This window comes from Gopherus flavomarginatus, chromosome 7, assembly GCF_025201925.1.
Source record: "Gopherus flavomarginatus isolate rGopFla2 chromosome 7, rGopFla2.mat.asm, whole genome shotgun sequence".
NCBI lineage: Eukaryota > Metazoa > Chordata > Testudines > Testudinidae > Gopherus > Gopherus flavomarginatus.
In genome coordinates this window covers 61,802,012-61,816,169 of record NC_066623.1, presented here as the reverse complement: position 1 = coordinate 61,816,169, position 14,158 = coordinate 61,802,012, and the positions used below count along the sequence as shown (strand labels likewise).

At 39.9% G+C, this 14,158-nt stretch overlaps 1 protein-coding gene across 7 annotated transcripts in view; it reads right to left on the bottom strand.

Annotated features, from left to right (window-relative positions):
- SMG7 (SMG7 nonsense mediated mRNA decay factor) overlaps positions 1 to 14,158 on the bottom strand; it is a 109,602-nt gene that overhangs the window by 87,802 nt on the left and 7,642 nt on the right. Inside the window, exon 2 of one of the 7 annotated variants that reach the window (XM_050963590.1) lies at positions 6,965 to 7,020. The exons of 5 other annotated variants lie outside the window; for them this stretch is intronic. The gene's annotated coding sequence lies outside the window, so the exon portion shown is untranslated. Of the gene's footprint in view, positions 1 to 6,964; positions 7,021 to 11,294; positions 11,350 to 14,158 lie in introns of those variants that run through there. One more of the 7 variants, XM_050963591.1, reaches the window with a different exon arrangement.

The window sequence follows — 14,158 nt, the reverse complement described above, 5'->3', positions numbered from 1 at the left end:
AGCATTGATGGGCTCCATTTGCCCTGATAGCCTGCCAGGAGATTCCACTGCTGTAGTCTGGAGCACAACAGCTCTGCCTCACTCTTGGGTAGTTCCAAATCCCTGACAAGGTCATTCAGTTCACCTTGTGTTATGAGGTGTGGTTCAGAGGAGGAGGATGGGAGAAAATGTGGGTCCTGTGACATTGATGGTTCAGGATCAGAAGTTTCATCTTCTTCCTCTTCCTCATCTGACTCAAGTGAGAATGATTCTGGTGCATCAGGAACCGGCAGTCCTTCTCCGTGGGGTACTGGGCGTATAGCTTATGGAATGTTTGGATAATACACAGTCCACTTTTTCTTCTTTGACATACCTTTCCCAACTGGAGGCACCATGCAGAAGTAACAATTGCTGGTATGATCTGTTGGCTCTCTCCAAATCATTGGCACTGCAAAAGGCATAGATTTCCTTTTCCCGTTCAACCACTGGTGAAGATTTGTTGCACAAGTGTTGCAGCTTGTGTGTGGGGCCTGCCTCTTGTCCTGATCTCCAATTTTGCAGCCAAAATAAAGGTGAGAGACTCTCTTAACCATAGTGGTTATACTGTGCTTTTGTGATGCAAAAGTCACTTCACCACAAACATAGCAGAAGTTATATGCACTGTTCACACAAGTACGAGGCATCTCTGCTCACTTTGGCTAACCAGAAATGTGTCCCTTTGCAAAATCAAACACGGACAAATAAGAGAGCACAACACTGTATGATTTCTAGAGCTGATATAGGGCAATTTGTTCAGCAGAGTGATGTAAGCTTCGTTATGATTGCATCATCCATGACTTCTAGGAATAACATGATGCAATTCATATCATGTATGACGCAATACCAGCTTCAGATTGCATCATTCATTGTTTTGCCTAAAAAGCAAGCACTGTCCAAACCCAATCATAGATTTATTCATAGATCCAGTCAAAGATGGATTTTAGTCATTTCTGGTTTAATTTGAGATCCCTTCCCTTTATAACTCACTTATCCTCCAGCATTCCCAAGTCAAGTGTCGTATATACTGACCCAATAGCGTATCTTGAAAACTAGAGCCAATCAACAATTTTAAGCATCATTTTCGTTCTCAGTGACCCAGAATTAGTAAAGTTGGACTACATTTATTTCAGAAGCATTTTGGCTGTAGAGCAGTATTATTGTATCCAGACATCTCATCATGTTCTATGGGAGAAAAACCATTCATTTCCAGTACAAACTAAGTCTGTTTACATGTCTCTTCAGAACCCAAATTGTATATTCTAATTTATAGCAAATACACAAGAACCAGTCATGATGCAGGAATATTTCATATTATCTCCTATTTCTATTATGTACAAGTTTAGAGAAGTATGGTTCAACTATATCTGGAAGTTCTTGATCTATGTTGTATACACAGTTCCCCATTCAAGTCTGGGTATGTGCGTTAGCAATTCCCAAAGTAGAACTTGTTATAGTTGGATTTTGTCACTTGTTTTGAATTCTATATTAGTGTGTAATAAAAAAAATTGTGCTCTTCCAGTATGAAATTCAGATACACACATTAGCGTGCCCATGAAGTCGTTGCCTAGACTTGTTCTGTTAAGACAAATTGGTGGTTTAGAATAAGGCAAGAGGATCTGTTTAGACAGTTGAAAAGTACAACAAATAAACTGTAAGCTTAAAATGTAGTTAGAGATCTATTTGATAAAGGCAAAATTTAAAACACAATCTCAGTCTAACCTAGTGACTGTAACAAGAGGATGCATTTTCATGAAGTTAGTAAGTATCATGACTCAAAAAAGGGAAATATTTTGATTTCAGGACTGAAATCTTAAGTCACACTGAGAAACATTTCACACTTTAGCAGTGGCAGGATGAGAAAGCAACCCAATCCTCATGAAAATTTTTACATTAATTTTTCCTACATACACTTGTAAAATAGCTTTCAACACCTTTCTATCAAAGATCCTGTCAGGTAGTTAACATTCAATAATTCATTTTTCTAAATTCACATTTTTCATAATCTAATCTGAATTATGATCTGATTTACCAGGTGAAATACTCACACATGCTTTTTAAATTTTACCTGGTCTCTTAGGAAGTAGTTGATAAAGAAACGTATGGCAGTTTGTTTGGTATACATGTGGGCAGAAAGCTAGAGTCTTTCTTGTGGAGAGGTAACAGAGGGCTAACCTTGAAGTTACAAATTAGTGTGAGCTGTATTATTCTTCCCCACCCCACCCCACTCACAAAATAAAGTCATGTCAAAAGCAAAAGCAGAGAACAAGTTCCTTAGAACTCCTGGTGTTTTCATACGTTACGTTCTCACCTAACAATTATTTAAAGAATTAAAATATATTTCACAAGTCAGTTAACACAAAATCATCTCCATTTTAAACACATATAACCAGCCCCCAGTCTCATCAACAATAAATCTGAGAGGAACTCACAGTAACTCTGCAAAGCGTAAACAGAAAATCATCTGCATCACTACCAACCAGCCTGTTAATATTTTCCTCCTAGCTTCAAAGGTGCATTTCTCGGGACACCTGGTCCCAGTGGCCCCGCATTACATGAAGCACCATGGGGCTGCTGACTACATAAGAGCTGCCATACTGGATCAAATCAATGGTTCCTCTAAGTCCTGTATGACAGTGCCTACTACTAGAAGCTTCAGAAGGAATGGAATAATGTGTCCATGCAAGACATTTCTTCTTAACCCTTGTCAGTCAGTACTCTGATTATGTCCTGTAGCACATGGAGTTTAAGTCCTTTTAAAAATTATCCATATAAATCTCTAAATCCTCTTCTGAATCCTGTTAAGCTCTTGGCTTTAGTAATATGGTGCGCCAATGAGTTTCACAGGTTACTTAGGTATTGCATGAAAATATTTTCTTTTATCAGTTTTAAATGTTTTGCCTTTCAATTTCATTGAATAGCTGTTTACATCAAAACAAAAATACTGCAAGGCAATAGCAAAGATGAAACCTCTCATACATGAAAGCTTCCCATGAAGTTCTTTCACGTCCATAAAAGATTTAAGGAATCTCTTTGGAAGCATTCAGTAATCTTCCTGGAAACCTGAAGCCATGCAAGCAGTCATCTATCAGAGTGCAAATGCCCAGATTAATCTCAAAATCCTACTATGCCTGCCACACGTTTTCCATACCTTCCTCCTATCTATAACTGTCAGTTTTCTTGGGTTAATGACCCAGACTGTTACCTGCAAAAGAACTATTACTTACCTTGCAGTAACTGTGGTTATTAGAGACGTGCACCAAGAGTGGAATCAGTGTAGACAACACATGTGCCCTATGCACATGAAACTGGATTCTTTTGGCCATGTCCATTGGGGCTGCATCTGTACCCTACATGTTCTTGAATTCCCACAATCTAAGAGCACAAATGGCAGAGCAGGCCCAACCATTCCTCAGTTCCTTTGCCAATACAAAATGCTCAAGTATTAGAACTCTGTAGAGTAGAGGGGAAGGATGGCAGCCTGTGGAAACCACATGGACAACACATCTTGAAGAACCAGTTACTGTTCTGTCTTCATGTGCAAAATCACTTTAAGACAGAATCACTTGGATTCCACTCCTGGTGATGAACAAGCTCTTGTCTCTGTACGCTTGGAGGTGGGTACTAGGAGTCCTATTTAAACAATAAAGGCAGGACAGCCTTACCAAAAACAGGCTTACGAACTGGGAGCCTCTATTACATAAGTGTCTTGTAAGTGAGTGGACCAAGCTCAATGCAGCAGCTCTACAAATGTCTGAAACAGGAACAACAAGGAGTCCAGTGGCATCTTAAAGACTAACAGATTTATTTGGGCATAAGCTTTCATGGGTAAAAAACCCACTTCTTCAGATGCATAGAGTGTAATGCATCTGAAAAAGTGGTTTTTTTTTTTTTAATCCATGAAAGCTTATGCCCAAATAAATCTGTTAGTCTTCAAGGTGCCACCAGACTCCTTGTTGTTTTTGTGAATACAGACTAACACAGCTACCCCCGATACTTGAAACAGGAACATTCTTCACATAGGCAACAGAGAATGCCTGAACTCTAATATGGCTAGGTAGAGCTAACCTAACTCATAACATGTTCTTATACAGCTGAAGACTCTCTGAGACAATCTCTCCTGATGGCTGTAAGGCACTAGAACAGACCTTCTTGAATAAATCTACATCTTGCAGAGGCTGAGGGAGGACAGTAAAAATGGGATATCCAAGCTGGGTATGTGCCCCCAAGGAGCCTTATAAAGTCAAGATTCAATGTTGTAAGGATAAGGGGGCTGGGAGCCATGGCAGTGACTATCAGAATGAATGTTTCCCACAAGATTCCTGAAGTCTGTTTCTGTATGGACAATCTTTGAATTCCCTATCAGGCCAGTCAGGCTCATAAAAGTGGGAATGAGATGACAGGGTTGGGATACCTCCCTACTATGTTCAGAGGGGGAGAAAGAAAAAAGGTAGGCTAGCTCCTCCCTTGGAGGAAGTATATCTGGTGTCTTAGGGTTAGCTTTTGCACAACTCGAGCAGGAGATCTTATAGGTATTGTGGTAGTATTAGAGAGTGGTACAGAGGCAGAAGTACCTCTAATTGCAGATGAGAGCAAGGATGATATCGGTAATGCAGTCACCGTAAGATCAGTTGGTACAGAGAAAGCCAACATCTGAGTCTTCAGCCCCAGAACAGAGGGAGTGCAGATGCAAATTTTAGATGGCACCGTGGGTATCCAGAGACCAACTGGTGCAGAGGAGAACCAATATGGGCTGTGAACTGCCTTTCAGCTGAGCATCAATACAGCAGCATTGTGGGGATTTACCTCACTTTAATACACAGAAAAGATAATCCATGCCTACGTTCTCTTGGAATGGTGCTTCTTCTTATCCTTTTCTGACAACTAACTGAAAGAGGTCATGGCTGCTCTGTCAAATTCAGTAGTCAAAGGATTCAATCTTTCAGATGAAGAATGAGCTTGAGACCTCGGAGTAAAGCTGCAGCTCACAGGAGCACTAGCCAAAGAGGACTACTCAGGCCTGGTTAATTTTTTTTTTTTCAGGCTCTCATCAAGCATTCCAGAAGAAAGAGCTTGAGCTGGGCCTCTCTTGCCTTCTATGTCCTCCTGTAGAAGACACAGCTCAAGCATCTGCCAGATATGTCCCTAATCAAGGCAAAAAAGAGTCACCTACAGCACCCATCACTAAGTGAGATAGCCACCACACAAGAGGCAGGTTTTAATTGTGGAGAATTTGTATCCACCACAGTGACTGAACTGGGCATATCCCACCCCTAATCTACTATTAAAAAGTTATTTTTATATTTGTTAACAGACATGATACAAAAACTATACTAAGTATACTATATAACTTCCTGCTACTAACAAGCTTAACAAGAGATCGTACATTGCACAGAGTAACTGGACACCAATGTGGTTCTGTCTCTCTGCCATGAGCCCACTCTGTTCTTTATACCCTTGGGTAGCAACACAAGGACATCTAGGGCACAGGCACAGCTCCAATGGACAATGCTGGCCAAAAGAACCTGATCTTGTGCGAACAAGCAGTTGGCACACAGAGTGGAGTTCATACGGACAATCACTCGAAGAAGAAAGGTTACTTCTGAGCAATATTTTAGTACATTTAACTTGGCTACATTCAAATTATGATCCCTGAACCTTCCACCCTATCTGCTGAAATGCTAGATCACCCCAATTTCAGATAAGAGGCAACAACTTTCAATCAAACTTCTTAAAAGGGAGGTGTAGGCGCGGATGACAGGGAGGTCAACCACAAGGACAGCTTTGTTTCCGTCACCCAGAAGATTAGGGACAGCCATATCAGAACATAGCAGTGATCCATAAATGGCCAATTTGTGTTTTACAAAATGCCACAGGTGGGGTAAAAATTCATTCCTAACCCCAGATGGTGCCCATTTTACACTCTGAAGCAAAAGAAACAGAAAGCAATTAAAAAGATGGATAGGAAAGGAGAGTTATTACAGTGCTATTACAATTATATAATATAACTGCACTATTGAGTTCCACAGGTTGTATAGTAAGTGTAAAGACAGTTTTTTAAAACAAAATTTAAACTTTGCTGCTTCTTAATTGCATTGAGTTTCTTGGGGCACTTAGACAACCACCTCTATTCCTCTCTTTTTGCAGAGAACTACCACCAACATATTCATGCTAATCCATGCTCTTCTAAAACAATGTGTTCAGTATAATGCCTGTCACAGAAACTGACCTATTTCAGGTTCCTTTTCTCTACACTACTCCTCTTGGAAATTAAATTTTCCACAATATACATATGTGCCTTTAATACAGCAGGATCCATGCAGCATAGGGTAAGAATGCTATGTACAACAGCATTGACCCATTAGCTACAGAGGAAATTTTGTTCAGGGTGGACTGATATTAAAAAATGGCAATGTATAGAAGGGGTTTGTTCCTGAAGCAACTATAAAATGATTGAAAGATCCAAATTCCTCAGTCTTGAGCAGTTCAAGTCTGAAGTTATTAAATGACCATCCTAAAATACCTTTACAGGAAGTGCAAGTAGATGCAGTCCAAGTTGGACATATTCTTCTTTTCCCAGCTCCTTGGTTTGCATCTATGTTGCTGAAATTGGTAGAAGTTGTGAAAAAACAATAATGTGATTTCAAAATACCAATCTCGATTACACTGCTACTGTTGTTTACCTTTGTTGCAAAAGAAATCACACTTCTGCCTCATATGGAGCACATTTTGGGTAATATGCATCATCTTTTGACTAAGGATCTCAAAGTGCCTTCCCAAGATTAGAAAAGTTTGAATGTTCACTGAAGAGAGATCATTACAGTAATAATCTAACCAGGAAGCTGCAGTACAGATTAAATTTAACAAAAATTTCATAATATGGCTAAAATAATGTTGAGTCCTATCACAATCCATGCAGGACAGTAGTCAAGGAAAGTCATAACATTACCCTACCCTCTCCACTGATCATCTGGAGCAATGTCAGATCAGCCATAAAGATACAGCCTGCAGGGAAACACGGGACAGTGAATAAACAGGCTTCAAACAAAGTCAGCTACAGCAAGTAAATATTAATACAGCATTTAAAACTCTTACTTAAGACTGTGGATGTCTAGTGATTAGAGGACAAGAACTGAGGTTTTAGTCTCAGTTATAACATTTACTATTAAACCTGGGGAAAAAGTTCCTTCACCTCCGTGCCTCAGTACACCAACCTATAAAATGGCTATAATACATACTCATATTAACTGTCCATAGAACAATCGAGTTCAAGTGAAAGGTACTGTAAAAACAAAGCATTCTTAAACACAGTTTCCTGATAATACTGCTGCTATTAATGCAGTCCATTCAAGCAATTAGGAGTTTCCAGGAGACAAGCTTCTACGTTGCAGAATACTTTAAGTCTACACATCATCTACTACCAGAGAATCTCATGGTAAACAGCCTGGTACTCCAAAGAAAGCTCCAAACAACAACATGTTCACAAAGCTTTCTGCTGGAAATCTGCCACATGTGATTAGAAAAATGTCTACAATCTCTCTCTCTACTCCCACACAGTTAATCATACACCAATAGTAATAACTTCCAATAGTAAGAGACTTGCTGCAAACTTGCACCTCTTGTGAAACTAAGCGGTTGTCAACACAGAAATTTACTGGCAGAACTATACTAGTATAATTATAGCAGTATAACTGCATGTGTGCTCTTACTACAGAACAAGTGTACACACAAGGAGTTATAGCACTATAATTATAGTACTATGGTTCTGCCAGAAAACTTCCCTTATACCAGTATAATTATTCCAGTACAACTCCCCATGTGGACATTTATTCAAATTAAAAGTGCCCACAAAAGTTACATTGCTCAGTATACTAGTATAGTTCCCCATGTAGGCAAACTGAAACCAATGGTATAATTTAGTTTTATTATTTAAGATCAAAATTTCAAAGCAGCAGTCTTGATGCTACTCAATTGACAAAAACATTGCTTATGATGGTCAACAAACAAAAAAATCAAGCCACATTCATCAGTGTCCACATTTCTCCTATATATTGGGTTTGACCATCTGTGATCTAATACTGCAAATCCTATGAATGCTACTTCAAAAGTGCAGGAAAAAGTTATTTCCGAGTATGTAAACATTTGAAAAATAAAGCTTCACTTTATGTCATACCCAGAGTGGGTCCCCTCTCACTTTGCCTTATCAGAGCAGCACTAGTTGAGCTGTCAAGTCACAACTGAAAACATCTTGATATAAATATAATGAACAATTAGCTTATCTACTTAAATACTGAAAATTAATCCAGACAGAAGCTTAACATCTTCAGGTAAAAGTAATTCAGACCTATATGCCAAATCATGCCAAATCATCTCTGAGTAAAAAGAGAAGCAAGACAACCACAAAATGCTAATACAGCAAATTCTCCTCTAGCCAGAATACTAAACAAGAAAGACATGCTCTTTTCTCCACACAGGCAGTGAAAGGACACCAAATACACAGAAGCCAGTGTAATAGACTATATGGAAATTTAGGACATTATTAAAAGCTAAGAGTACTTTTAGAATAGTGTGTTTGAAAGACGATCAGAAAGTATTTTCAACTCAACATCACAGGGGTTCTCAAACTTTTTTTCCCACTGGGATCCCCTTTAAAAATATTTCGGGCTGTGACACTCCTCCCCCTCTTGCCACCCTTACTTCTGCGCTGCTTCTTGTGGCGGCGCAGCCTTCAGGGCTGGGCACCTGGCCAGCAACTGCCACTCTCACAACCCCCCTACAATACTCCTGCAACCTTCTTCTGAGTTGGGGCACTCAACCCAAGATTTAAGAATCTGAAGTGCTTTCCAAAATCAGAGAGGCAAGAGGTGTGGAGCATGCTTTCAGAAGTCTTCAAAGAGCAACACTCTGATGTGGAAACTACAGAATTGAACTACCAAAAAAGAAAATCAACCTTCTGCTGGTGGCATCTGACTCAGATGATGAAAATAAATAAGCATTGGTCCGCACTGCTTTGGATCATTATAGGTGAGTCACATCATATACGCATTTAACTTATGCGAATTCAACTACACACACTGAGCAAAGAAAGAACAAGATACCTGTAAATAGCGAGGGCGATTCCACCAAATGAGCATATGCCCCGGAGTGAGCGTGAGATAGGAGACGTGAATCTGCTGTTCCCCCGGTCGGTCTCAGTTCCCATGTGCTTCTCATAGTGTGAGCATCTCGCCATACTAAGTGTGATTCTAGTGTTTAAAGATACATATTTTTCATATAACATGGCCTCAAAACACAAGCCAACTACTTCATCTGGTGCTCAACCAAAGAAACAGCGATCTGTTCCAATGCTGGAGAAAAACTGGCTGCGTTGGACTTATTCAGAGACGGTATGTCAGTCTCCAACGTGGCGCATAAATATGGCCACAATGAATCTAGCATTCGTGCCACCAAGATTTGAGAGAGAGAAATTCGACAAGCCATGGCATTAAGTGCTCCAATAACTGCTAAGGTGACGAGCCAGGTGCGTGATAAGACTTTAGTGAAGACTGAAAAGGCATTAAACTTATGGCTGAAAGACATGAACTGTAAACGTGTGCTTATTGATGGCAACACGTTGTGAGAAAAGGCTCTTAGCCTCTGCGTGCTGTTCAAACCTCCTGCCAAAGGGGAACAGCCTTCTGATGAGAAGGAATTCAAAGCCAGCCAAGGTTGGCTTAACAGTTTTAGGAACCACTTCAACCTCAAAAACAACAGTAGGTGCAGACTACTGGTGAAGATGCATCTGCCAATGAAGAGGCAGCAAAAGCCTACCCCAAACAATTAAAGAAAATCATAGAAGAAAAGGACTATCTTCCAGAACAAGTTTTTAATATTGACGAGACGGGATCTTCTGGGAAAAAATGCCCAACCACACTTACATTTTGAAATCAGAAAGACAAACCTCTGGCTTCAAAGCAGCTAAAGACCGTGTGACTCTGTTGTTTGTGGCAATGTGGCTGGGCATTTAATAAAGCCGGGCTTGCTCTAGACCAGGGGTCGGCAACCTTTCAGAAGTCGTGTGCTGAGTCTTCATTTATTCACTCTAATTTAAGGTTTCATGTGCCAGTAATACATTTTAAGGTTTTAGAAGGTCTCTTTCTATAAGTCTATAATATATAACTAAACTATTGTTGTATGAAAAGTAAATAAGGTTTTTAAAATGCTTAAGAAGCTTCATTTAAAATTAAATTATAATGCAGAACCCCCCAGACCGGTGGCCAGAACCCGGGCAGTGTGAGTGTCACTGAAAATCAGCTAGTGTGCCGCATTTGGCACCCATGCCATAGGTTGCCTACCCCTGCTCTAGACAGCTGCAAATCCCTGTGCCCTAAAAGGCAAGAACAAAAATCTCCTGCCTGTGTTCTGGCAATCAAATAAAGAGGCGTGGGTGATGGCAGCATTATTTCTGGATTGGTTCCACAAGTGTTTCATTCCAGAGGTCAAGAGGAACCTTGAAGAGAAGAACTTGACTTTAAAGTGTTGCTGATCGTAGACAATGCTCCTGGCCACCCTGCAGCACTCCGGTTTGCACATTACGACGTTGAAGTCATCCTTCTCCCCCCGCCCCCCTCCATCATCCAACCTCTCCACCAAGGTTTGATTCGCTGTTTCAAGGCCATGTACACAAGGCTTACATTCTCACGGATACGTAGTGCTATGGATGCTGATCCCAATCTTAATGTGATGGAGTGTTGGAAGTCCTTCAACATTTCAGATTGCATCACTTATATTAAACAGGCAACGGATGCAATCAAGCCTGAAACAGTTAATGCATGTTGGTGAAACCTATGGAAAGAATGTGTGAATGATTTTAAGGGTTTCCCGACCATTGACAAAGAAGTGAAACGCATTGTTCAGGGGGCCAGGCAAGCTGGTGATGATGGCTTTGTCGACATCCTTGAGGAAGAAATTGAAGAATTAATTGAGAGCCATAGTGAAATATTGACTAACGATGAGTTAGAGGAACTGATAAAATCGTCTACAGAAGACAAAGATGAACAGGAAGAGCCAGAAAGTTGGAATCTTCATAAATTTGCTGAAGTGTTCCAAGCAGCGAAACTCTTGAATGATTTAATTTCTGAATACAATGCCTCTATGGAACGAAGCCTCAAAATCACATGTAGTATTACAGACTATTTGAGATCGTATCAAGAAACGTTTGAGCAGCTCAAGAGACAACAGCGACAGTTGCTGACCACCATGTTTTTCAAGGAAAAACAACCAGCAGCAGATGAGCCTACGCAATCAACTTCTCGAGCTGAACCAGAACCAACCACTTCGTCTACGACTTGCTCTCTGTCACTCAAGCTCTCCATTACCTCCGTCTCCTGGATCGACATCAAGCCCTGACGACCCGCTGTAATTACCCCCTGTAATTAAAAATACAGTACTGTAAAATTATATTTTGCATATGTACTCTATTATATACTGTAAATTACTGTATACATTACAAATTACTGTACAGAGTTGTATACACAAAACCATGTACAGTATACTGTACTTTATGGGTGATTTAAGGGATTTTCAAAGGTAATTTTGACTATGTGCTGAGTTTAGAACCTAACCCCTGCGTAAGATGTGACTCCACTGTATCTAACAGAACCTATCATCGGAATGGATACATGCCCTCTGGAAGAGTGGTTGAAGCATGAAGGGACTTATGAATCTTCAGGCGATTGTGTGAAAATAAAACATGGAACCGTATGAATCATGACTGTGGTAATCTGAATAAGGTATCCATATGTGCAACTGAATTTTCAATTATATATACACATTTGATTTTCTGTAATTTTGCCTTTGAAGACAAAAACATCAACTCCCTTCCAGTTTGTCATCCCTACAGATAAATTTCCATACAGGCTTCAAAATGTCTCATTGCTAGAAGTTCCATCATAGTTCTTTGCAGGTCTCTAATAAAAGAACCCTCTCCATAAAAGAAAGACTTCAGTTAACAGTAATGATTAATGAAATCATGAAATGTCAAAGCATACATAAATTTATCTGTTTTGATCTCAAAGAATACCGCTAATTCTGGTTATTTCAGTCTAACTCAATATGTTCCAAACCGGCCATCCCCACATTTGGTCTGTCTTTAGTGCCCTGACTAGCAATCCTGCATGCATGGTGGATGCTGCCAAAATAGCTAGCAGTTACCTCAAAAGGCATCAGCAAGTGCTTCAAGTCACCATCTTTTAGGACTTAAACTTCTTTCACAATAGATTCAAATTTTTGAGACTGAAGAGTTGTGCCAAAACTTGGACTGAATATACTGCTGCACCAGCTAAATTCAGATGAACATCTCTTGCGATTCCTGTTGCCTGAAACCTGAATTTCTTAAACTTTTTATTCCTGATGCCATAAACTGTCCCAGATTGTAAATCTACTACACCAGAGTTAAATAAATCTTGAGTAAATTTGATGTATACCAACCTTTGCTCAAGTACAGACCTGTCATCAGCAAGTACAGTAATAAATTTAGTTTTCTGTATGCGTTTGAGATACATTCAACTTTGCAGTTGCCTGTATAACGTCTTTCACAAGTGGATGCAAATATGTTTTAATCCAAGATTAAGGCCACTTTTGGCATACAAATTGTAGACGACTACAAAAACCTCTAAAACTGAAATGTTTAGGGTATGTGTAATCAAAGTGGCAAACTACTGCATGTCCTTATGTTGTGTGGTTATGCTTTATCTACTCACTCCTCAGCACACTCTTCCATGCTACACATTTTATACTTGGGGAAAAATAAACAAAAGGCAACTCTCACGCACACACACCCACCAAGTCAGTATGCAGTTTTTATATATGTTTATAACAGTAAGACAAGGATTGCCTTGTAAATCAAAATACCTGCTAATTATGGTACAAAGTACAAAGCTTATTATGGATAGGTTGGCTAGTCAGACCTAACACTTGCCTTTCTGGCAAAAAATAACCCTATTTGAACGAATTGTGGCCTATAGCCTTTGCAGAAGCTAATGTCAAATTTTTGGGGGTCTAGGAGTTGCTGCATAGCTTACCCTGGCTTGGCTGGGAAATTAAATGTATTTGGAGACATTTCCATTAACTACTTCTGAGCTAATTGACTGCTGGGGAAAAAAGACAAGCAGTAGTGACTTTCCGGAAATTACTCCTGAATAGCTTTAATGACAAGATTTTTCCTCCAAACTGGGCATCAGAACTAAAGCCCAAACTGAGAGCGTAGTGCAGTGTAAGAGAGTTCCAAGTAGCAACGTTCTCAGTGACGGATACAGTGCCAAGGTATTCTGCGGAAACTTACTCCAGTAACTTCCAGATCACTAGAAACTTAATATAATCATGTAACAACATATATATTGTTTGAACCATTTGAACAGCCATTAAACTGAGATGGACCTACCCCTGGTCTTATCTACATACTTCTCCAGACTTCTTGTGACCTTACAGAATAGATTTGTTCCTATATAGATAACTTTAGGCTTCCAAAGAGTCTTAAGCGCCGAGCCAGACATCCTTGGGCTTGGGGAAGAGAGGAGAGGAAATGTGAAGACTAATGGCCTGATTGAGATGGAAGTTTAGACAGTAATTTGGAGGTGAAGATGCACGACCTACTTTTAATAAACACAGTAAAAGGAGGATCCAGCCATCGGACTCGTATCTCACTAATTCTCCAGGCTGATGTTACAGATACGAGGAATGCTGTCTTCAGAGACAGGACACAGTAAATAGTCTAACCCAGGTTCAAAGAAAGGAACTCAGGAACTTTGTGAAAACAAGATTTTGTTCACAAGATGTGGTTCACACATTAGAAGGAATACATGGAAAAAAAGGAGAGCCACCCTGGTCTACTTCTTGAGCTGTCCTGAAGGAGAGTCTTCCAGATAATTGAGTAGGTATGCCTTGTTAATGGTTTCCTACTTTTCGACCTCAGCAGAGCACTTGATCTACTGCTCCCAGCAATCAACCAAGCTGTCAACTTGAGATCCCATTGAACAATCTCATCCCAACCGTGAGACAACATACCTAGTAGACTGAGAACCTGGACCTGTGGATTTAACTATAATTTCAGAAGGTCAGAATATCAAAATTGTAATGCCCAAGACAAGACTAACAGCAGCATCTT